This window comes from Schistocerca cancellata, chromosome 4 (genome assembly GCF_023864275.1).
Source record: "Schistocerca cancellata isolate TAMUIC-IGC-003103 chromosome 4, iqSchCanc2.1, whole genome shotgun sequence".
In the NCBI taxonomy this organism is placed as follows: domain Eukaryota; kingdom Metazoa; phylum Arthropoda; class Insecta; order Orthoptera; family Acrididae; genus Schistocerca; species Schistocerca cancellata.
In genome coordinates this window covers 483,083,656-483,107,042 of record NC_064629.1, presented here as the reverse complement: position 1 = coordinate 483,107,042, position 23,387 = coordinate 483,083,656, and the positions used below count along the sequence as shown (strand labels likewise).

General features: G+C 43.7%; 1 protein-coding gene across 2 annotated transcripts in view; it reads left to right on the top strand.

Annotated features, from left to right (window-relative positions):
- LOC126184606 (uncharacterized) overlaps window positions 1-23,387 on the top strand; it is a 452,291-nt gene that overhangs the window by 8,149 nt on the left and 420,755 nt on the right. The gene's annotated exons all lie outside the window — the stretch shown is intronic.

The following is a 23,387-nucleotide window of genomic DNA, read 5'->3' as shown; positions in this document are numbered from 1 at the left end:
AAACAAGCCAGACTGGGTAGCCTTCACCTCTGCAGTCACTACTGAATCTCCCCCACACGGCTACATCGATGTGGTGGTTGAGCAGGTGACTACAACGATCGTTTCTGCGGCGGAAAACGCGACCCATCGTTCTTTAGTGTGCCCCCGGTGGGTGTCCCTGTCATTAACATCAATTGCGTGTCGTCTAACGACACAAACGCGATTGCAGAGCACTATGCTCGAGCCTTTGCGTCGGAGAAATACCCCCCAGCCTTTCGCACCCTCAAACGGCGGATGAAAAGGTAAGTCCTCTCGTTCGCTACATGCCACAGTGGACCCTATAACGCCCCATTTACAGAGTAGGAGCTCCTCAGTGCCCTTGCACATTGCCCTGACACAGCTCCTGGGCCAGATCGGACCCACGGTCAGATGATTAAACCTCTCTCATCTGACTGCAAGCTCCATCTCCTATTCATATTCAACTGGGCGTGGTGCGATGGTGTCTTTCCATCGCAATGGCGGGACAGCACCATTATTCCGGTGCTTAAACCCGGTAAAAATCCGTTTGATGTGGATAGCTATCGGCCCATCAGCCTCACCAACGTTCTTTGTGAGCTGCTGGAACGTATGGTCTGTCGGCGGTTGGGTTGGGTCCTGGATTCACGTGGCCTACTGGCTCCATATCAGGGCGGCTTCCGCCAGAGTCGCTCTACCACTAATAATCTTGTGTTCCTCAAGTCTGCCATCCGAACAGCCTTTTCCAGACGCCAACACCTGGTTGCCATGTTTTTTTATTTACGAAAAGCGTATGGCACGACCTGGCGACATCGTATCCTTGCCACATTATACGAGTGGGGTCTCTGGGGCCTGCTCCCGATTTTTATCTAAAATTTCCTGTCGCTACGTACTTTTCGTGTCCAAGTTGGTGCCTCCCTTAGTTCGCCCCATGTGCAGTAGAATGGGGTCCAGCAGGGCTCCTTATTGAGTGTATCTCTATTTTTAGTGGCCATTAATGTTGTATCAGCAGCTGTAGGGCCATCCGTCTCACTGTCTCTGTATGCAGACGACTTCTGCATTTCATACTGCTCCACCAGTACTGGTGTTGCTGAGCGGAGCCTACATGGAGCCATCCACAAGGCGCATTCATGGGCTCTAGCCCACGGTTTCCACGTTTCGGACGCAAAGTCGTGTGTTATGTACTTCTGTCGGCGTCGTACCGTTCATCCGGAACCAGAACTCTACCTTAATGACGATCCACTCACTGTAGTGGAGACATACCGATTCTTAGGACTGGTTTTCGGCGCCCGATTGACTTGGCTTCCTCACCTCCGTCAGCTTAAGTGGAAGTGTTGGCAGCACCTCAATGCCATCCTTTGGTAGCGAACATCCAGGTGTCCATCTCTGCCCTGGAACGGCCCAGTCGTTCAGTGGTGTTTGTGTGGACTCCAGGACACGTCGGAATTCTAGGCACCGAACTTGCTGACAGGCTGTCCAGACAGGCAATGTGGAAACCGCTCCTGGAGATGGACATCTCTCAAACTGACCTGCTTTCTGTCTTACGCCGCAAGGTTTTTTGGCTTTGGGAGATGGAGTGGCATAACCGGATGCACAACAAACTGCGTGTCATTAAGGAAACTGCGAATGTGTGGAAGTCTTCCCTGCGGGCTTCTCGCAGGGAATCAGTTATTCTTTGTCGACTCCACCTTGGCCATATGTGGCTCACACGTTTACCTCCTACGTCGCGAGGTCCCACCTCAGTGTCACTGTGGCTCCCGAATGACAGTCGTCCACCTCGTGCTGGACTGCCCACTTTTAGCCGCTCTGCGGCGGACTTTTAACTGTCTCAGCATCCTAGCTTCGGCGTTGGGCGACAATGCCGCAACAGCAGCGTTAGTTTTACGTTTTATTCGTGAGGATGGGTTTTATCATTTGATCTGAGTTCTAACGCATGTCCTTTGTCCCTCTGTGTGGAGGTTTTAATGTGTTGCAGAGTGGCTGCCTTCTCCTTTTTTATTCTCATGGTCAGCCAGCCATGGTAATCTGCTTTCTTGTTTTGAATTTCTTCTCCCTGTTTCTTGCGTCTCTCTGTGGTTTTGTTGTCCTGGTTTGTCCATTGTAGTGTTTGTTGTCCTTTTGTCGTTCTTCTGGTTCTTCCTTTCTTTCTCTTGGGTAATTGTTCAACTGGGAACAAGGGATCGATGACCTCGCAGTTCAGTCACTACTCGCTCTCCCCCCCCCCCCCCCCCCCCCCCACTAAACCTACCAACCAACCCATGTGTGCTCAATTGAGGAGCTGGCCAGGGAAGCTGCTGCACGTCTTGAAGAGCTCATAGAGTTTCACAGGAAGTATGTGAGCGAGCATTATACTGTTAGAACAGCACATCACTTTCTGTTGTGAGTACAGTAGAAAACTTTTCTAACAACATCCTGCACGTATCTAGCACTGGTCAGCGTTCCCTCTACAAACACTAAAGATGAACCAGAGTTGTAGCATGTAGCACCCCTGGCCATAAGGCTGGGATGGGACCAGTACGTCTCGGGCGAATGCACTGTTGGGGACAGCGCTCACCAGGTCTACGACGTATGCGCAAATGGCTATCACTTGCATGAGGGCAGAATCTGCTATCCTTGCCGAAGCCTGTGCCATTGCATGCTCCAAGAATCCTTTGACAGCGCTAGACGAGCCATGCACACAGATGCTGTAGCGTGGGTATACGATGATCTAGAGTTGTGCTTTCCCGTAGACTCGCTACTAGTAACCGGGCTGCAACGATTCGTGTTGACACTCGTGGCGTTACAAATGGCTCCGAGCACTATAGGACTTAACATCTATGGTCATCAGTCCCCTAGAACTTAGAACTACTTAAACCTAACTAACCTAAGGACAGCACACAACACCCAGCCATCACGAGGCAGAGAAAATCCCTGACCCCGCCGGGAATCGAACCCGGGAACCCGGGCGTGGGAAGCGAGAACGCTACCGCACGACCACGAGATGCGGGCCTCGTGGCGTTACATTTGTTCGTATCTGCAATGTTGAAACTGTACGATCTGCCGCTGCTGTCCTTATTATAAGACGATCTTGACTGGCGTATCTGTGTAGCGTGGAAGTCCAGAACATTGCCTTTTAGTGTAAGGATGCTCACATGTACACTGTTGCCAGGATCGCTGTACAACTGACCTGCCATATCCAACCTGTGCCGCATTTCTTCGAGAGAATCATCTCGCCCTTCGAAAGGACGCAATTTGACCTCTCCAAAACCCGCTAAGTTGGCTGTAAGGACTCATGAGTGCGTGTCAGTTGCGTGCTGTCTGCTTGTTCTACACTTGTGCACCACGCTGAGTGGCATGGGTATTTCTGTTTAAAGGATACATGCAGATAGCGCTCTGGCATTTACTCCACTACGCCATCTGCTGGCGGAAGACGTGGAAACCATTATCAGTTCATGAACTAACCTCCCAAGTGGCATATTTTGTTTTAGTATCAAACTCGACATCGTCTTTCAAGATGTTGTATTTGTTTTTCCACCAGTATATTTAGCACTGGCTGAGTTTAATGTATTCTAGAGGGATTAATGCTGTAGCTGAATTCATTCCGATTAATGTTTTGGAATTTTTTACCGACAGTACTTCGGTCAAGACTAGTTAGGTCATATGCTAAGCAGTATGCCAGTGGAGATCCTATTAACACACGTCTCACCCAAAAGTTCGCAAATCCTGTATTTAACGTGACGCACGCCTTTGTAATAGTAGTGTCTTTCGAGACTAAGCTACTGACATCTTTTTACCTAATGCTGACACATTTCTATTAACACCTGTTCGCGTCTACACACTTTCATCAAGTCTGAATCTACTCTAAATTTACCTTTACAAATCCGTAAATGGGCTCCGATTTCTCCCATACCACTATTCGTCTTCTCAGTTTATATACAACTACCCCTCTCTATCATCAAGTCCGAACATTGCCGTTACCTCTACCATTACTCCACTTTTATGGAACTTTCTTCATTGCCATACCACACCGTTCACTGAAAAAGGGAGCTTAAAATCAGGAATTATCATTGTGTTGTGCGCATAGCCATCACCTGAGAATTCATCGTGGAGCTACTGACGATGAAAGCAGTGTCGAAACAACCAAGAGAAAACAGCTCTAGTGTAGACCACAACTACGAATCATCTTGCATCCACTGATCCAAAAATAAAGTAATAAATCATTGATTGCCCAGCCCAAATTCAGCTGTTGTGGAGATAAATTTCTGATTCTTGTGATGAATATTGAAATTAACCTTGTGCGAGATAGAGAGAGAGAGAGAGAGAGAGAGAGAGAGAGAGAGAGAGCGAGCGGGCGGGCGAGGGAGCGGGCGGGCGAGGGAGCGAGCGGGCGGGCGAGGGAGCGGGCGGGCGAGGGAGCGAGCGAGCGAGCGAGCGAGCGCTCTTTTAATTACGCAGTGTAAAGCCGTCGGCACACGGACCGTGCATCCGAACGTTGAGCGTTGAGCGTGCCGAGTTTCTGACGTCATAGCGTGGAACAGCACGTCCGGGAGTCTTTCCGAACGTGCAGAGCAATATCTGGCATGTCAGATGTTGTGAGCGTGCGTCTGAGCGTTGACCAATGGGATGGCACAACGCCACCTACGTCACAAGCACGCCGTCTCCCTTCAGTACACAGTTGTGAGGCGCCATATTGGCATTCATTTCAAGTCTATATGTATATATGCCGTTTCTGACCACCAGCAAATTGAGAATCACTGGAAAACCCGCTGTTAGTTGTGTGATTCGATCCAATAAATTAATGAGAAACATCATATTCGAAGCCAAAGAATTATTGTAACTTGCGTATTATGAGAGTAGGCTATTTGAAGGCAGCGACACACTGAAGATCCACCCAAAATGCATTGTTCTTGGTACAATTTGTTATAATTAAATTTCAATTAATAACATAATTACCTGCGATTAACGTTTTTAAGAATGGGTACGATGGTATGAGTCAGAGATGGGTATTGTTGGTTTAGCGTAGTGAGTAGCGTCTCTATCCGTTGAAAAGATTTTGATGGGGCGGTGGTTCGCGTCATGACTCTTCCAATTTTTTTTTTCTAACATTCGCGTTTTTATCAGGTTCTGATACTTTATTATTAGTTTAATATAAGTATATACTATAATATTTGATGTTATGTAAATACAAGTTCACCTTTTTTTGAGGGGTGACTTTGTCCGATTGGCTTAATCTACAGGACAGCTTGCGCTACTTGTATGAAGATATTTTGCTCCTTTTAAGCTTCGTAATTCACATGTTGCAAGGATTCTGCTACTGGGTAGGAACAGTGATCAAGTAAGACTGACCCTGGGGTTTTACTAAAATGTGGGAATGATGAAATAATGTTTATAATATGCGGAGAAGTATTTCAAATTTGTACCGCACTGTTTGTAATGGAACTTTTGCAAGCCTGTGTCCTTATTGATTGGACACGGTACTTTCCTTTTCGTGGACGATGAAGGAAATGTGCGTTTTAACAGAGCTACCGTGGGAATTTTACGCGCGCCCGTTGAGTAGACAGTGTGATTTAGGAACTGGTAACATCCCCCAACTGCCGCTGGAGTGCGTTGCGATCGCGTATACCACGTTGGGCCCCACGTACCGTGTGCACGAGTCGCATCGTTCCTGAGCGTTCAGCAGCACGTTGAACTTGGCACGCTCAACGTTAACGTTCGACAGCACGGTCCGTGTGCCGACGGCTTAACCATAACTCGGAAAGTTCAAGTGCAAGTTAGCACTTTTAATGTTCAGTACTGGGTTTTATAAGTCGAATAAAGACAAGATCTAAAAGTTTCCCAAGCGAACTTTTGAGAAGTGTACTGAGCGAAGTAAAGCTCTGAGAACGAGCTCATTATGTGGCATTTTTTGGTCGGCACGGTAGCTCAGCATGTTAGCTCAGAGGGCTGGCTGCCCTCTGAAGGAAGAAAAAAAAGTGAGTGGAATACTCAATGTAAAACTTCAGGGGGTGTCATGTGACGTCCTCATAAACCAAATGATGAGAACAATAACGAACAAAATTAGGAATAAACAGTCGGTAGAACACTTGGTCGCGAAAGGTATAGGTCCCGGCTTCGAGCCCCAATCCGGTACACATTTTCGATCTGCCAGGAATTTTCATATCACCGCACACTTCGCTGCAGAGCGAAAAAGACATTCTGAAAACGAAGTCTTGTTCTCACTGCAAGTTATGATGATACGTTTGAAGATGTAGACTCTTTGATATTTCATCCGTGACTCGACAGGTATCTCTATCTCACTGTTGAGAATGTGAGGTACATTTACATAACTCTTTTGTTATACAGTAACACAAGAACTGTAAATTGGGTGGTTCTACAAAGGTGGAATACTGTTGAATAGCTACTAAAAGTCCTTTTGGCATATTAGATGTATTGTTCACTTAGTGGACGTGTAAATACGAGAACGCGCTTGAAAAGTAATGTTTCTGCATTTTGTATGTGAAAACTCTTTTAATAAAATAAAATTTCTCAACATTCCACGTAATTATTCTGCGTGTCTATGTATTTATTTCTCAACATAGTCACCCTGGCAACGAACACATTCCTCCCAACAAGAGACCAGTTTGTTGATACAGTCAGTGTAAATTGACTTTGTTCACGGAGCCACAACCTCGCCTGTGCTTGCAAAGGTTCATCACTCTTAAACTGAAGTCCTCAAAGGAGTTCTTTAAGTTCTGGAAACGGATGAAAATCGAATGGGGCCAAGTCGGTACTGTACGGAGGCTGATCGATGACAGTAGACTGAAGGCATCGGATTGTTGCAGATGTCGCAGCGCTCGTGGGTGGTCTGTCATTATCATGATGTGTGGACGAACTCCTCTAATTCGTGCTTTCTGTTTTCTGAGGGTTTCTGACACAGACAGTTTCGTTGCTCAACGCTACGTTACATGTTACAATTAGGAGTCCTCTAGCGGCAGAGGGCTACAACTTGAGTCAGCGAAGCGAAAAAGTAAAGAGAATGACAGGCGTGACATTTACCACCTCACCCGATATTGAGAACAGATTGAATGACTCTGAGGTACTACTTTTCAACATGCCCTCCTAAATACAGGGTGAACATAAAGTCCGGGAACACTTTCAATATTATTTATTGTACAGGAACTAAACATCGTAGCCGGCCGAGGTGGCCGAGAGGTTCTAGGCACTTCAGTCTGGAACCGCGCTGCTGCTTCGGTCGCAGGTTCGAATCCTGCCTCGGGCATGAATGTGTGTGACGCCCTTAGGTTGGTTAGGTTTAAGTAGTTTTAAGTCTAGGGGACTAATGACCTCAGATTTTAAGTCCCATAGTGCTTAGAGCCATTTCATTAAACATCGTACATATGTCATACATATTGCATTTTGAAGAGAAAATCTGATTTTTTTAAAATAGAAATTCGATATGTGAACCATGAGTGACCCGGCAGACGTCAATACGGCAATAGAAATCTTGCGATAGCCGTCCCAGCATGACATCATCGACTGTGGCAGTCGCCTCCCGTATTCTCTTCCGGAGCTCTACTACATCACGTGGTAGAGGGGGTACATACACCAGATCTTTAATGTGTCCCCACAGAAAAAATTCACACGGAGTGAGATTTGGTGATCGGGGAGGTCAGTTCATGAAACAGCTGTCCCCTTCTGTAGCACGGCCGACCCATCGAAGCGGCAGCTCCGTGTTCAGGTACCCACGAACTTCACGATGAAAATGAGGTGGAGCCCATCCTGCTGAAAGATGAACGGAGAGTCCGATTGAATTAGAGGCATCAGCCATTGCTGCAACATGTCCAAGTAGGAATATCCAGTGACAGTGCTCTCAGCCAAGACGAACGGCCAGTACAGTTTTCGATGTGACAAGGCACAAAAAACATTTACCTTTGGGGAATCACGTTCAAATACAGTGCATTCGTATGGATGCTTTGTACTCTAGATTCGACAATTATGCCAGTTCACTTTCCCATTAGTGTGAAAAGTGGCTTCGTCGCTAAAAATTAAGCGATCAACAATGCCATCCCCATTATCATTTAATTGTTGCAACGGCGAACAAATCTCGAAACGCTTGTCTTCGTCGTCGTGATTGAGCTTCTGCACTAGCTCCAATTTGAATGGTTGCATAGATAGCTTCTGTCGCAGGACTTTCCACACTGTCATTGAAGCTATTTCGAGTTCACGGAATGCACGACGCACCGATTTCTTTGGACTTCTTATGAATGTCCCTCGTACGCGCTCCACATTCACTTCACTCACACTTCGCCGTCCGCTTCTCTTTGCCGGACACAAGCAACCCGTCGTAACGAATTTGTTGTGCCAGTGGTAAACGGCCTTCCTTGTTGGTGGCTTCTTACCGTACATGGTTGTAAACATCCGCTGAACAGCTGTAGCACACTTGTTTTTGTCGAACTCCAACACACAGAAAACTCGCTCCACACCTGAACTCGCCATGTTTACGACTAGCGCTGACTTTCGGCAAAGTACCAAACTACGCTATGGTGGTACACATGGAAAAAAAAAACTTTCGGGGTTCCTCTTCAAAATGACGTATGTATGATATCTGTACAATGTTTGGTTCTTGTGCAATAAATAATTGAAAGTATTCCCCGACTTTGTGTACATGCTGTACAACTGCAGTGCTTACGGACAAGGAAACCACATATAATTGTGAAGACGTTTTGCAAGAGGTTAGCGCTCCATGGTGTGATGTTCATGCGAAATGGAGTGCACTATGTGTAATGTTCAGTAAATGCTATGATTGAAATTTGGAGATTTATGTACCGTCTAAATAAACTGTTCACCATCAAGAGCAACAAGTGAAATTTCTAGTGGTGTGCTGTGCCGTCCCTCATCTGACGGCTGTTGTCATGACATGACGATCAAACTACGTAATGACGTTTATTACACTAATTTACAAACTACCCTCAACTAAAGCACCACTTGTTTGTGAAAAATGTAACTGTTCTGACAATTTTCATTACTAATCCTCTTGTTTTTTAATTACATCGTGTCTACATATCAATAATTTTTTTAAATTCTGTTTTGAAGTGTCGAATGCTTCGTAATTTTAAAATCTGTAGACAAGGGCAGCAACATAGTCACTTACAGTAAAATTACGGTTTAGAGTAGCCAGTCTAACAAAACAGTGTTTTAAAATATAATCTTCAGAATTTCAAACAGATAAATTTCACTGAAATTTCATTGGAAATAGTGCGTTTATAGGGTCTAATGAAATATTTAAGGCTGAGCAAGAAGTTATTTCACTGGTAGTTAAATGAAGCAAACAATTTGAAGCTTATTGCAAGGTTAATAATTAACCACTGGGAAATTATGTAAGAAAAATGTTACTTCAGTGAACTGAGCCGTAAAGTACACGTGTATCGTGCTTTTCACTACTTAAAAAGTAAACTTAGCGTTATATAGATGGACGCAGCATGTGGCGTGAATAAATGAAACATTTCTTAGTCAGTTTTTATGCTGGGACCGCCATAGCTGCGTCATAGATGATGCAAGGCGTTTGAGTTAATTGCTGCAGGGTCATTATAAAAAATCTTGTAACAGATTAGTTTCGTGGCATGCCTGAGCGCAGAATTTTATTGTAGCTGTTAAATTTTCATCAATCCGCTAGCGTATAGCCTTAATCAGTAGACGTAGTGATCAGGGAATGTTATGTTTACTTTTTCGCTGTATTTAAATTTGTTGGAGAAAAATGTGTTGGCCAATTGATTAATTCTATTGGCAAAGGTGCCTCCAACGTACGTTTGAATTCGATTTTCCGTGTTCATTAACAGGGAGAGCTGGAAAAAGTGGTTCAATCTCTCTTAGTAATAATCATTTTCTCTGTAATACATAAAAATGTTCTTTGTTGCTGGCCCCATGTTTCTTATTGTTTGCGAACGAACTCGACCTTTCAAGTGTTTAAGCTGCCGTTGAGTTATGATTAGAGTACTTCATTTTGAGAGGCTTTAACGACGTGGGAAATAATGAACGGCACAGAAGAGAAAATAGCTTGCAACAGCGAACAAATCGGCTTGAGCTGGACAGTTTGAAGGAAAAAATGAAAAGGCTGAGGGGACAGAAAGGTAAAGAGGAATGGGAAGTGTCAGTGGTAAATAGGGGTCTCAGAAAGAGAACAAACATCTGGCGTTTCTTCATTAGCTGATATAGTTCCTTCTTTGAGGCATTACGATCGGTCTCCAGCAAATTACTCTGCGATACAGGTAAGCATTGTATTAGACTAACTTCTACAACTAGCTACTGTCTCAGAATTTTGATTTTTGGCGATGCTACTGCAGATGGTATTCCCTACTCATGGCCTATATCGAAGTATGAAGGGAAAGGTAAGGCTAGAAGAGAGGGAGAACCTTTAAGGAGAGTTCTGCTATTTATAAGAATAGCTCCATAGTGATTTTTGTAAGGGTAGCGCCTTCTCTGTTCTAAACTCTGAGGCCAGATTCTCTGTATTATAGGTAGCATAGTTAAACAATTTAAGCCTTTGTCTTGGGGTGATTAAAAATTGTAATAATTTTATGCACAAAAACAAATGACATAAATTGCTTCTAATTTGTTTTCAGGAATCGTAGCTTGCAGACTGATATTGTTTCAATATCATTTAAATATTGAAACGATTGTCGAATGAGGCTGAATGTAACATGCCTTAAACATCCGTCTACGATAGCTCATTTATAAAGAAAAGAGAAGTTGTTTATTACCTTGGAAACGGACACCATTGGAAAAATATTGATATTTTACATTTTTCAATCACTGTCATTTTGAAGTTTGTGCTAACCAAGTAGGAATGGAATAATGCTAACAGTCACAACATAAAAAAATTCAGCTGGTAATATTGTGATATCCATGAAACAGTTTGGGGCTTTATTAAGTTATTTAGAACTTAAACAGAAATAAATATTTCATCAAGAGGAAATTCTCATTTAAATTTTCAATAGCATAGCACGCATACCCATACCTAAGCCCCTAGCCAGTTTATACGATGTTCTAACTGGCCACACATTGTTTCTGGTCAAGATTATGGGAATCAAATGGTTCAAATGGCTCTAAGCATTAAGAGACTAAACATCTGAGGTCATCAGTCCCGTAGACTGAGAACTTCTTAAACCTAACTAAACTAAGGACATCACATACATCCATGCCCGAGGAAGGGTTCGCACCTGCGACCGTAGCAGCAGCGCGGTTCGGGACTGAAGCGCCTAGAACCGCTCGGCCACAGCGGCCGACTTATGGGAATCGGCAGATCTGCTGTTAACATTTGTATAGGCACATTCACATTGAAGGATGATTGTGTAACTGACATAGTTAACTGTGTGTCGGATGTGTCGGATAATTACGCTCACTACTTTCATTTACCATGTTGACTGCCTTGAGGGCGCCGGTGGGCATAACGGAGATTTACGCATGACGCCGCGTGCAAGTCAGAGGCCACAAGCTCCATGCTATTCAGTACTGTATATCTTTGGATGATGCACAGAAAACGGCGTTCCTATCGTTGAACAAGATATTGTATATGATTTCCTGTACACTGGCGGCAATTCAATCAAGAAATACAAATTAGTGGACAGTACTGAACTAAACGGAGTCGTCAGAAACGATCTGAAAAGCTTGTAAGGGTGTAGATTGAGTTAATAAATATCTGTAAAAAAATCAATACGTTGCACCGTTCCCGAGTCAATTAACATTGAAGTTAGCCAATTATGCCGCTGCGCGCAAATTCAAGCGGCCCGCCAAACACAATTAGTGTCTCATAGCGTAGATGATAGCACACTGGACTGCTCAGCCTTTGGCTCGGGCTCGATCCTTACTACTGTCCAATGTCCAATTTTTGTATTGCTCCCATCTTCGGTTTTAGGAAGCCAAACGAAGAACATGTTTGGGGACACCGTCTGGAGAGGGCCGCTTGAATTTGCACGCAATAGCCTGATTGGCTAACTTCTATGCTAATTAACTCGGAAACGGCGCAACGTATAGAATTTTTTTCTTAACAACTTTTTCTCAGCACAACCTAACCAGCGACACCCTTACAAGTTTCTCAGACTGCTTCTGACCACACTGTATACCGCAATTAGCGTCGTGGAGCTGGCGGCTGGCGGACGCACGGCGTCGGTGTGAAAAACTGGTGTACCGGTCTGTTGCCTCGTGGCAGTCAGTATGTTAATGTTTCGATGTAAATAAGAAGTGGACAACCAAAAGAATAATAAATGGAAAATCAGTTGAAAATTTCAAAAAGGATTTGGAAAACAGACATGAGAAATATTTACCCAATGATTTTGATATAGGTGGAAAATAAAACCTGTTGTCACAGCCATAAGATATTTTGCAAACTGTTCTCTTTAAAAATTAACATGTAGACGTAGATTAAACTCTTCTAAAACCTTAGTTACAAGTGACGTCAGAGTATTGTTCAGAATTACATCAAGAGGTAATGAATCAACTTAGAGTCGTTATTGTAAAATTCTTATCAGTGTCGTGAGAAAAATAAAACGTATTTATGAATAAGCAGTATAAGAAGTATAATTAGAGTATATAAGTCCAGATTTCAATACAGACTATCAATTATAAGAGCTACATTCACGTTGACGAATTATATTATAGAATCAGTAAATGAAATACTATTACCACTTAGGTGCGGCTTTTTTCTGACTTAGCTACAACTTTGGATAATTATTTTTAATTCAGTCTAATCACTCTGCTTCATCGCAAATATAAATCAATTTTCATCATTTTCGACAAACGATGACTACCTTCAAATACGTTTTATATTGAAAAATATATCCTACATAGTTTACATTGCATATTTGTCTCTATCTAAATTTTTCAATCGTAAAGCAGATGTGAAGATGGTCGTCAAAGACACAAATCGATTGTAAATTGACATGTGTCAGCGATCAAGCACAGGGATTAGACGGAATTAAAATCAAAGTTACCTGGGTCGCTGTTTCTTTTCACTGTGATGACGTCGGAGCTCATACAAACTGTTAATTGTGTTCATCGCGATATTCTAATTGCTATGAAAAATTATTATGGAATTCTCAACGAAGTAATTTTTTTCTTACCTGCATCATGGAAAGCAATGAATTAGTCGCATGTTCGTCACATAGCAATAAGCACAATGAATTTTCAAGCAACCGGTTATGTTATAAAATAGTTTTCTCTTAGATTCTTTGTTGTTTCTAATAAACATTGATGTTCAACTTACCTCACAAGATGAACATTATATCCTCCTTACAGATTACACAAGGATAGGATTAAAACTAAGTTTACTTCTCTTACTGAAAGGGCAGCGAATGAAATGTTGAAAACACCTAGAAATGGTACAAGGCAAATAGATTTTCATTAAATTTTGACAGTAAGCAGTCTGTGTAATAAACATTTCTCAAGGACTGCCGCAACTTGCACCTATATAATCTATTGACTGAGCTGAGCGACTGTCCTCCCACCGAGGAAGGCAGTGGTTCAAGTCCCTCATCCGATCGTATAGATGTTGCTTGTCTGTGATTTCCCTTAGTCATGTACGACAGATGCCAGGATGGTTCCTTTAAAAAGAACAAGGACGAGTCTGTTCTCCATTCTTTCCCCGATACAAGCATGTGCGTCGTCTCTAATGTCACCGCATTGAAAGGGCTTAATCCTGAAGTTCCTTCTCTTTTTTAATGTATCGAAACAATGAAATATAAAAAGTAGATAGTGTTCATTTGCACGAAATATAAATAATCGCTGGAACTGATAGTTACATTTTAAGTATACATGATTTGAGACAGATGGTGTGAAAGTGAAGAAATTATTCAGCGTATACCCATTCATCAATGATTTATCGAACACATTCTGCGGGATCTACACTTAACACATTTTCAGAATACAAGTATTGTTACTGGTATTACTTCTGGAACTTTTTGCTGAGACTTCTTGAAAGAAAATACGTGTTGTGAAAATTCTCTACATACGAACTACTAAAAGTGGTCTGCACCAACTACATACCTGCGAACGTATTAGCTTGGATTCGAGGAAGTAGCGAATGAAAGAATAAATCTTACGAAGTTGAAAAGAATAACTTAACTTCGAAACAAAAAGAAGTACAATGACCAGAACAGCCAATTTGTTCGAAAGTGCGCATCTGTGAAATGAAAATCTGCTTCTGAGTAACACACAGTACCCTGTTTCTCCACCCCGTATGCTTGGATCCTCCTTGGATTGCTGTCCAAGGGTCGTCGAGACGTCGCTGCCCAAGGCTATTCCACGCCCAGGCAGCGACCCTCCTAAAGTGGTCTGAAGTAGTCCAGTGCATGACGACGCTTCGTAAGACGACGTACTGAGAGTTTATTCTGTTTCAAGGCATTCTCAGTTGTGTTCACGTCAGCAGGTATTGCGAGCCATTCCATTCGTTTGATTCCTACCTTTTGGAGGAATGACTTCACGAAGTCGACATGGTGTGATCGTGCAATGTCGAATCCATCACATAAATGTTGACAGTAGAGCTACGCACTAGCTGAAAGACCCTGTCCGGATACTGCATAGCCCTCAAATTAACTTCGTTGACGTTGAGTAACGTCAGACATCCGTACATAACACTGGACCAAAATATGACTGATCCGCTTCCCAGCTGAATCGATCGGATTTCATGCCAGACACGTGTGTTGATACCTCTCCGTTTCCCCACTCGTCTACGACGTCAGCCATCAGACAAATTATGGACTAGTCGGCGAAGAGAACACGACACCACTGATTCATTTTCTATTCCAAGTGTTTTCCTGCTAGTAATATTCGTAATTTTCGCTTTGAGACCAAACTAATCCAAAATTGTTAAGGCTTTCGTGGCCACTTGTTGACAAACTGCCTATTGGCTTCTGTCTCGGGTTCTTCGGCCGACGTTCATCTTATGATTTTTCTGACGTTTCGCCAGCACGAGTGGCTGGCATTGTCAAAGCTTCACCCTACATTGCCGGTGGAGGGTGAGCGGAGCTCGCGGCCGCAGACTATATGTACCTGGCGCGCCAACGTCCGAGGGCTTCTCCGCGGTCATTTCCGGTGCGATTCTCCTCTTGCTACCTGCGACGGTCGTTCGCTGCAGTACGGGAAGCCAGGATCCGTTTACCTTAAGGCTTTCCTCTTTCTTGTTGAAAGTGTTCGCGTGTTTTTGGATTTCTACAGCTTCTCTGAACAAGCGCGTGTGATAGTGCTTCTCTACAGCCAGAACTTCCGTCGGTTTTCGATACACGCTGTGTCCCAGCGACACACACGGACCGATACCTTCACAAACTGTCAAACCACCACCCAAGCCAGAAAAGAGGCATGATTAGTACGCTCGTAACGAGAGCAGGACGAATATGTGAGCCGCAACACCTCAAACGAGAAATGCAATACCTGGAAACTGTTCTGAGGAGCAATGGGTACTCCACAAATTACATTAGAAGTGTAACAGAGCCCAACACTCGGCGAAGTAAGGGACCAGAAAAAGAAATGTCAGGTACGGCCTTTCTGCCATACATTCCCAGAGTGACGGACAGAATCGGCCGTATATTGCGCAAACAAGGCGTAAAGACGATTTTCAAACCGACAAGGAAGATCAAAGAGTGTCTTAGATCGGCGAAGGAGAAAAGAGACCCACTTGCAATGTCGGGAATATACCGTATACCTTGCACATGCGGAAAAGTTTGTCGGAATGACTGGACGATCCATTAACACCAGGATCAAAGAGCATAAGCGACATTGCAGGTTGGGGCAGGTGGAGAAATCGGCCGTGGCAGAGCACGCACTGAATGAGACCGACCACGTAATAAAATTCGCCGACACGGAAGTTCTGGTTGTAGAGAAGCACTATCACACGCGCTTGTTCAGAGAAGCTGTAGAAATCCAAAAACACGCGAACACTTTCAACAAGAAAGAGGAAAGCCTTAAGGTAAACGGATCCTGGCTTCCCGTACTGCAGCGAACGACCGTCGCAGGTAGCAAGAGGAGAACCGCACCGGAAATGACCGCGGAGAAGCCCTCGGACGTTGGCGCGCCAGGTACATATAGTCTGCGGCCGCGAGCTCGGCTCCAGTTCACCACCGGCAATGGAGGGTGAAGCTTTGACAATGCCAGCCACTCGTGCTGGCGAAACGTCAGAAAAATCATTAGATGAACGTCGGCCGAAGAACCCGAGACAGAAGCCAATAGGCAGTTTACCAAACTAATCGTATGGAAACGCTCACGTTCTTCCTGGATTGACATAGCCTCACCGTTTTTGCAAAAAGGTAGAGCGAGTTTCTGTTGTTTTCTCGCAGGGGTGGCTAGAAAACACAATTTGTACATGGCGTGGTGATGCTGACCATGGACGATCAGTAACCGTAAGGTCTTCAGTGTTTTGTGTCTCAGAATAGCAGCTGAATGTTCGAATGATGTCGCTGTGGTGTATGGCAATTTGGCCGGAATCTTCCCACCATGACAACAATCGTTGCTGTATATTGGGTGATATAAGATGTAGTTTGAAGTTGAATTTTTTTGAAAAAGTATGACGGTTATTACCACTCCATTGAAGTATATCCTGATAAGAATTGTTAAAATAATGCCATTCATATCACCACAGTAAAACACACTTCAAAACTGTCATTCAGTAATATTTTCAATAATAAAACGAACAACCGTCGTTGACCGAAAACTGTTCAGCTCCGTAGCCTATTCAATTCTCGGCTGACCTGCGTTGGTTCTTTGAAAGGACTTTCGTGCACATATAACATTTATGCACTTCACAAACGGATTGTTAAGATGACGTGCGTCGCTACTAGGTAATTAAAACATAAGTACTTTAGCGTCGACAAACAGCAGTGATTCAGATGTCGACGGGTCCCTGAACTCTTCCAAAAAGACAAATTGATATTTATAAACGTGAATTTAGGATTTAATTCGACGGGAAAGCTTTTCTCTGAATAACAGAGGCAGAATTATTAGCCCTTAAGAGTCCGCCGCTCGTGGTCTCGCGGTAGCGTTCTCGCTTCCCGAGCACGGGGTCCCGGGTTCGATTCCCGGCGGGGTCAGGGATTTTCACCTGCCTCGAGATGACTGGGTGTTTGTGTTGTCCTCATCATTTCATCATCATCCAGGAAAGTGGCGAAATTGGACTGAGCAAAGATTGGGTAATTGTACGGGCGCTGATAACCACGCAGTTGAGCGCCCCACAAACCAAACATCATCATCATCATCAGCCCTTAAGTTCAGATTCATGAAGGAAAATACAGAGTCATCTATTCTTACATTGCCGAAGAGGTGTAGTTAATCCCATTGCATATAAAAATGTTCCAAATCTAAATACTTAGGTAGGTCAATTTCGAGTGTCAAGCGAAGTAAAAGTCAAAACAAAGTGCAGTGTTTGAAGACCGTTCAGTGAGGGAGGCTGTTGATCCTTTAACAACATTTACTGCATGGTCAGGCAAGGAAAGTTTATTGCTACTTTTTGCTAACTGTTATTTGTATAAGACCCCACCATATCTCACAAGACATCTATATGGTGGTAATGAAGAGTAGATTATCAGGATGAGCAGTTACTTTTGAAATACTTCGGATGCAATATGGCGACGAATATACAGGGTGTACATAAAGTCTGGGAACATTTACAATTATTTATTACACAAGAACTAAACATTGTACATATGTCATATATATATATTTGCATTTTGAAGAGAAACTCTGAAAGCATTTTTTTACAAACATTCGATATGCGAACCATGAGTGATCCGGCAGACGTCAATACAGTAATCGAATTCTTGCGATAGCCGTCCCAGTATGGCATCCTGGAGCTCTGCTACATCACGTGGTAGAGGCGGTACATACACCAGATCTTTAATGTGTCCCCATGGAAAAGTCACACGGCGTGAGATCTGGTGATAGGGGAGGCTGTTTCATGAATCAGCTTCCCTCCGCACCTGAACTCGCCATGTTTGCCACTAGCGCTGACTATCGCCAAATCACCAAACTACGCTGTGCGTGTGGCGGTATACATGAAAAAAAAACTTTCAGGGTTTCTTTTTAAAATGACATATGTACGATATCTGTACAATGTTTGATTCTTGTGCAATAAATAATTGAGCTGGCCGGGTGGCCGAGCGGTTCTAGGCGCTACAGTCTGGATCCGCGTGACCGCTACGGTCGCAGGTTCGATTCCTGCCTCGGGCATGGGTGTGTGTGATGTCCTTAGGTTAGTTAGGTTTAAGTAGTTCTAAGTTCTAGGGGACTGATGACCTCAGAAGTTAAGTCCCATAGTGCTCAGAGCCGTTTGAACCAATAAATAATTGAAAGTGTTTCTGGACTTTCTGCGCACCCTGTATACACATTCGTTATTCTTATGTATCCATCTCATAGAAAGTAGATGAATATTGGACATAAAATGTTATATTTGATTCATTTGCTGTGATTATAAGAATAGCTTCAGTTTTTTCCCGTCTGAAGCACAACTCACAACAAGCATGCACTTAACTAGGTAAAGGTATGCGTTGTTTGAATGAATGCTTATGGTACTGTTCACAGAGCATGGGGGGGGGGGGGGGGGGGCGCATAGGACACGTATTCGGTAAGGCGGAAGTTCAAATCCGCTTCGACACATCCAGATTTACCATTTCCGTGGTCTCCCCAAATAGCTTAAGTTCAATACCAGACATGTTCCTTTAAAAATGACCTACCCCATGACCTTATCGTCAAGGACGCACAAAACCCAAATCTTACTTCTTTATTGTGCTCCTCAGTAGCCTCTACCTAACCTCAACAATTGTAATTCCATCAACCACAGAGCTTTTCGAACCGTGGCATTCTGCGTTTCGAATAGTTCCAAATTAACCGTGAGTCTTCCCGATAGGCTATCTGATCAAAGGGTGGGTAAGATAATGTTAAGGTAGACCACCATTTACACGTTTAAACGACTCTAATAGCACAATTCCACGATACGTGTCAACACTGTGCGTTAAAGCTGTATCCTAAGAAGTATGCATGGACTGAAAAATATACGGAAACTGGTATCCGAAGCACATGGCAGTAATTTCCTAATATTTGACGGGTGCAAGGACATTTAAAATAAGAGTTGTCCAGTTGTGTGTACAGATCCCCCACCCCATCTACGATTCAACCTCAACACTCTGGATGATATTCATTCGTAGTTCGTTTTGCTCACTCAATATGTGGAGTTCTGCAATGCAGCGAGATGTAGAATTAATACCTTCGTAGGTTCTGCGTTTCGGAAGGGGACTGAAATGGGTTACATGTATGGTCTTGCTGATGTTACACTGACGCAGGACTGCTCAGTAGTGTTCAAGAAACAGTAGTGACGATAGCTGAATCACAACACATTCGCTGTAGTTCACGGCTGTCACGCTGGAACAGGATCTCTAATCCTCCGAATCTTCGTACGATGGAGACCAAAAATCGCCCATGAAATGGAAGACCGTATTCTATTCTTGGTTGCCGACGACCATGGTAACAGTCAAAGATAACTTTTTGCGGAATTTATTGTAATTCTAACTGCCACAAGACGGATACTCGATGGACAGCTTCTTGATCTGCATCACCTTCAATATATGTAGGGTGTCATGTCTAAAAATGTTCCGCAACGGGTAAATTTCTGCTTGCAGATCCACCAGTAATCTTATGATTCACTGGCTCCGCCGTGGCCTTTAGAAGAAGGAACTTCCAGGGCAGTCGATATCGAAAAACTTCAACAGGAAGTGAAGCTTGCAGGAATCCAGAAGCTACGCTATTTATCAGAAACATTGTAAGGTTAAATTGTGGAATAGTACTGGTGACTGATTTGTAGAGCCCAAACGTCATAACAGTTGGATTTTGCGAAGGAAATATCTTTGTAAACTTCATAATACAGATTTGTCCTGTCACTCTGGTCTACATACTTCTAAACATAAAAGCAATCATAAACTGTAAGGGGCAGTCAGATGAAAGAGAGATAGATGGAAGAAAGTAAGTAAACTATTTATTATTTCAAAAGTAATTGCCATAACTGCTTATACAGCTACGCCACTGAGAGACAAGACGGTCGTTGCCTTCATGGAAAAACGTTTGCGGTTGCCTAGGGAACCATGATTATACTCAGGCGTGCACCTCTTCGTCCGAATCAAGTCCAAGGCCAAGAATGTCTTCCTTCAGGGTTCCAAAAATATGGAAGTCACATTGGTAGAGACAGACTCTGTGTAAATGGTATGGGGAGTGTCGGGATTGGATAGAGTTTATGTAAGCGGTTCGCAGAGAAATTTCTGCAGCATAGTCGAAACTCCAGGCACGCCAGCTCTGGAAAAATGATAATGACCTTTCTCTTTGATTGCAAGGGCCCGTTACTCATTGATTTTCAGGAACGCAGGGCAGCAAATATCGAACAGCGTTACGTGGACATTTCGGAAAAATTGAAGCGCTCCACCAAGTCCAGCCACCCAGGGAAGTTGACGAACGTCATCACTGTGTTGCAGGATAATTCCCGCCTACATGTTGCCAAGGTTGTTTCGACTACGCTGCAGAATTTTCGCTGGCAACCCCTTACACATCCTCTATCCAGTCCCGACCCTCCCCATGCCACTTACATATTTTTGGATCGCTGTAGAAAGGCATTCGCGGTCGTCGATCTGCTGCGGACGAAGAGATATAAGCCTGGGTACAGTCATGTTTCTTAGGCAATCGACAACACTTTTCCGTAAAAATAATAAAATTTAGTCTCACAGTGGGATAAATGTATTAACAGCAATGGCGATTACGTTTGAAATAATAAATGTTACTTACCTTTTAGGTTTTCGTGCCGTAATCAATACAAACGGAACTGTTAGAGGATCATTTCGTTGCCTGTCTGTCCGACTACTAAGACCCCTTTTTCTCGGGAGTGGGTAGAGGTATCAAGTTGAAATTTATTTCACATACTAAGATCTACGATCCCTGGGCGGTGCAAATAACTGAAGCTCAAAAGCTAACGCAGTCGAAAGATACGGCTACATACCTGTATGCAACATTCTGTGATACCAGCACACTCACTTACCAAAACCTATAGAAGAACCATCTACATACACGTCAGGCCTCGTGGTCTAACGCGTCGGCACGGTAGCTCAGCGTGTTCGATCAGGTGGCTGGCTTCTCTTAGTAGTAGTAGTAAAAGTAGTAGTAGTAGTAGTAGTAGTAGTAGTAGTAGTAGTAGTAATTGAGTGAATGGGTCAACAATGAGCTTTTACGAGTGTCATGTAACGTCTGGCCCGACATAATGCAACTAAAAAAAAAAAAGGAAAAATAATAGAAATCGTGTGTCTAGAAATCGAAAGTTCATGTGAGGATTCTCCAGAAACAGCACGTGGTTCAGATTCAGGTTCTCTTCCCCCAGTTGAATAACTAGTATTGTTTACGGACACGTAAGTCGCCGAAGTGGCGTCCAGTAGAAAAACTTGGACCAGGCCATAGAGGCACGCGAAATTACTATCATCTATACACATAATTGAGTTCGTGCGGACTACTCAGAGCGTGAGTCCTGCTCTCACTTGTTCTTTTTTCCGTCATGTGCCGTTTGCATTTGAATACTCCTTATATTTTAACTATTTTTTACATCAGTGGGGATAGGTAAGGGCAAAATAGTGCTACTACTTAGATAGGATAGATTTCTACCAGTAAATTTAAAATTTTCACTATAAGTGTGAATAGTGATGACCAGATACTTCAGGAATACCACGTAAATGCATATGAAACAGTTCATAGTAAGTCTGGGAATTTATAAAAATGCGCAAATGTCAATATTTCGACATGTTGCACAAACCAATGTTAACGGAACCATTACTACTGTTATGTAGCTTACAAAAGACGGGGCTAAATAAATTAAAACTAACTAATTCACACACAAAAATATCATTCTAAAGATCTCACGTAGCTCGACCTTTGACACGGATAATAGCTGCGACGCGTCGTGGCACGAAAGCAATGAGTTCTTGGTAGGTCGCTGAAGGGAGCTGGCACCACATCTGCACACGCAAGTCACCTACTTCCCTCGAATTTTGGAAAAGGGGAGGGGGGCGCATGAGCTTTGACGCCAGGTTCTATCATATCCCAGATGGGTTAGATCGGGGTCGTGAGTTGCTGGGTTGGGTGGGGAGTGAGTGGAGGGGGGGGGGAGAGGGAGGGAGGTTGGTACATCAATTGGCCCTCGCCAATGTGTTCCTAGAAGCATTATATCACACTCCTGGCCTAGTGACATAGTGAATTATCTTGTTGAAAAATGTCACTGCCATCGGGAAACAAGATCGTCATGAAGGGGTGCGCGTGGTCTGCAACCAGTGTGCCATATTCCTCGACTTTAATGGTGCCTTGCGCGATGTGTACTGGAACCATGGATGCCCACGTGAATGTTGCCCTGAGCTTAATGGAGCCTCCGCCAGGCTGTCTCCGTCCCGCAGTACAGGTGCAAGGAGCTGTTCCCCTGGAAGAAGACAGATTCGCTCCCCCCCCCCCCCCCCCCCCCCCCCCATCGGCATGATGAAGAAGGTAACGGGATTCATCAGATCGTGCAACGCTCTGCCACTGCACCAAAGTCCAGTGCCGATGGCCACGTGCCCATTTCACTCGTAGTTTCCGATTTAGTAGTGTTAAAACACTGGCTACGTGCGCTGTTCGTAGGCTGCAGATGAGATGAGTAGAGTGGATAAGTAATGGGAAGGTCTTGATTCGAATCCCGGAAGAAAGAAATATATGGGAGAACTTGACTAAAAGAAGGGAGGCATTAAGAAATCGTCAATCTGGTCATGGAGAAAATTGGTGTGGGTAAAACTGTAGAGGGAGAGCTTGAAATGACTAGAATAGGCTGGTTCATATGGTTGTAGGGTGAGTAGTCACTTAGACTTCCACAAGCAGGACAAGTACGGAGAGTTGCTTCAAATCAGTCCTCGGACTGAAGAAGAAAAAGAACAACACCGTTAATTATCTTGATGTGAACAAACTTCCCATGGACTTGATGTGCTCATATCAAACTTGAGCTGCATACTGAATACTGCACGAACTTGCTGAACTTATACTTGGTATTTTTTTCTTTTTCATGGCCTTCATCTACACGGGGTCACCATGTTAATGTCGGATTTTCCAGTGTTAGTGACAGAAGGTGACCGGATACGCTTCCTGTCACTACTTACTAACATCATGATCATCCTTACTAATTCTAAATCACCTGCGCAAGTCGCCTAAACTACAGCATACATTTAAAAATAAACTATCATTTGATAAGTTTCAAAATATTTCTGCTAATATGACCATATTTAACGCTAAGGAGACGTTAACTCGAGAGCCAACACTGTTTCCATTTCTCATGTGGACTACAGCTGTCTAGTAACTACTTAATGCATTACATGCTTTAAGGAACCTTGTCAGCAGTTGGTTGCGAAAGTTAGTTA